The 2,514-nt window shown below is 39.3% G+C and overlaps 1 protein-coding gene and 1 non-coding gene across 3 annotated transcripts in view; both read right to left on the bottom strand.

Moving 5' to 3' along the window:
• Nucleotides 1–2,514, bottom strand: part of Champ1 (chromosome alignment maintaining phosphoprotein 1) — a 13,601-nt gene that overhangs the window by 5,305 nt on the left and 5,782 nt on the right. The window lies entirely within an intron of this gene.
• LOC115031790 lies at nucleotides 1,603–1,732 on the bottom strand. Its single transcript, XR_003837452.1, has one exon. It is a non-coding gene; the product is annotated as a small nucleolar RNA SNORA3/SNORA45 family (small nucleolar RNA).

The raw sequence follows: 2,514 nt of genomic DNA, 5'->3' as shown, positions 1-2,514 counted from the left end.
TTGTTCTGTTCTGAGTACCGCCCCAAAATCAAAGGTGAGCATCCTGGCTTATCCATTGGTGATGATGCAAAGAAACTAGGAGAGATGTGGAACAACACTGCAGCGGATGACAAGCAGCCCTATGAGAAGAAAGCTGCCAAGCTGAAGGAGAGGTACGAGAAGGATATTGCTGCCTACAGAGCTAAAGGAAAACCTGATGCAGCGAAAAAGGGGGTGGTCAAGGCTAAAAAGAGCAAGAAAAAGAAGGAAGAGGAAGATGATGAGGAGGATGAAGAAGATGAGGAAGAAGAGGAAGATGAAGAAGAAGATGATGAATAAGTTGGTTCTAGCGAAGTTTTTTTTTCTTGTCTATAAAGCATTTAACCCCCCTGTACACAACTCATTCCTTTTAAAGAAAAAAATTGAAATGTAAGGCTGTGTAAGATTTGTTTTTAAACTGTACAGTGTCTTTTTTTGTATAGTTAACACACTACCGAATGTGTCTTTAGATAGCCCTGTCCTGGTGGTATTTTCAATAGCCACTAACCTTGCCTGGTACAGTCTGGGGGTTGTAAATTGGCATGGAAATTTAAAGCAGGTTGTTGGTGCACAGCACAAATTAGTTATATATGGGGACAGTAGTTTGTTTTTTGGTTTTTTTTTCTTTGGTTTTATTTTTTTCATCTTCAGTTGTCTCTGATGCAGCTTATACGAATATAATTGTTGTTCTGTTAACTGAATACCACTCTGTAATTGCAAAAAAAAATTGTGGCTGTTTTGTTGACATTCTGAATGCTTCTAAGTAAATACAATTTTTTTATTAAAAAAAAAAGAGTATTTTCTGTAGAAAATATTTCTAGTAAATTATTACTTGGTTCAAAGGCTGTTTGGATTTTAAAATGTACCATGAGTACAGGTGAGAACGATTCCCCCAACTCCTCAAAACTGAGTAAAACTCCTTGCTACATGGGAAGAATCTCACTCCTGCCATTTAGCGGTGTTTCCTTTTATCCTATGAGTTCATTTATTTTTTTTGAAAGGCAGGCTTTTGATAGGTAGCACAGTTAACCTGCTCCTTACTATGCAGCCCACACCACACCCAGCTTTACTGTGTTGGTCTTTCCTGAGAAAGACTGAACAATTTCCCTACTAGCCTTTTGTCTTTTTAAAAACTAGGTATTGGTTCATTTTCTATATCTACCTTTCTTAGATGTAAACTTTAATATATAATTATAAAGAGAACAGTCCTTATCTAAAATATTTTCCAGCTTATTATTTATCTCATTAATTTTATAGTATCTAACCACAAATGGTTTTTATAAAACACACACTGGTTTACATACAAAATTTAAAACGTAAGGCTTAGAATCTGGGTTTCTAAGTGATGCTTTTTTTTCCCCAACCATCTTCAGAGCCTCACTCTGAGTAAGCTTATCTTTGTAGCTGTCTACTAGTGAGTGTAAATGTTCACTATTGTGAACACTGACACAGCAGGCACCAGATATAATTTTCGAAGTAGAAGTCAGGTCACTAACTAGCACCCCCTCTCTTTAAAGGATTCCCTAAAGAAATAGGGTTGACAAAAGCCAACCTAACTTTGAATGGGTTAACCTGACATATGTCGGATGTCACTAACCTGGTGACTGACTGTGCCAGAAAGTCCACAGCCAGTGAATAAGGTCAGCAGTTATTCTTCGAGGACTCTAGCACACTAAGGCAACAAGCAATACCAGAGCGTGACTCTAGCCTCGGACCAAGTNATACTTTTTGTGAGCCCAGGGTCTCATTATGTAGCAGTCTGGCCTGCTTCCCAAGCTCTTGATTCACCTGCCTGGGCCTCCCATNTGCTAGGATTACAAGCACAGCACCTCACATGCCTTCTTACCCCACTATTTTTTAATCATTTAGTATGTTTTTCTAATGTTGGTCATATCATACTTTCTAACACTCCCATCCTTTGGTTTGTTGTTTTTCATTTTAGTTTACTTTCAATTTTTAAATATTTTTTAAGACTTACCATAAAACTTTCATAGATATGGACATAATCCTGTCAGGCCCCCACCAAATTCATGACTTTTTCTTTAATTATTACTCTTCTCTCCCCCTCCCCAATACCTGTGGAGCTCATTTAGTGTTCCTTGTATGTATGTTTTTAGGGTTAGCCGCTCCATCGTGGATAAGCAATTAGGGGGTTAATCCCTAGGAAAGCCGATTCTCTCTCAGCTGCCTGTCTAGAACTCTTCATCTGGGAGTTGGGTTTCTGAGAGTTCCCCAATCCACGCTGTAGCTTAGTTTTGGCAGTGCTGTGAGTTGAATGCAGCGCCTTGTACGTGCTGGTAGATGCTCAGCCCTAAGCTCCATCCTTAGCAACAGTAAATTTGCATCTTTAATCTACCTTTAGAAGGATGGAGAAATCTAGCCTGTCCTTTCCCAAATCAGCTGTTTCAACCCTAGATTAGAAAACCCCTTTCTGCCAGGCATGGTGGTGCACACCTTTAACCCAGCACTTGGGAGGCAGAGGCAGGTGGATTTCTG

This window comes from Mus caroli, chromosome 8, assembly GCF_900094665.2.
Source record: "Mus caroli chromosome 8, CAROLI_EIJ_v1.1, whole genome shotgun sequence".
In the NCBI taxonomy this organism is placed as follows: domain Eukaryota; kingdom Metazoa; phylum Chordata; class Mammalia; order Rodentia; family Muridae; genus Mus; species Mus caroli.
This window is presented reverse-complemented; position numbering and strand designations above follow the sequence as displayed.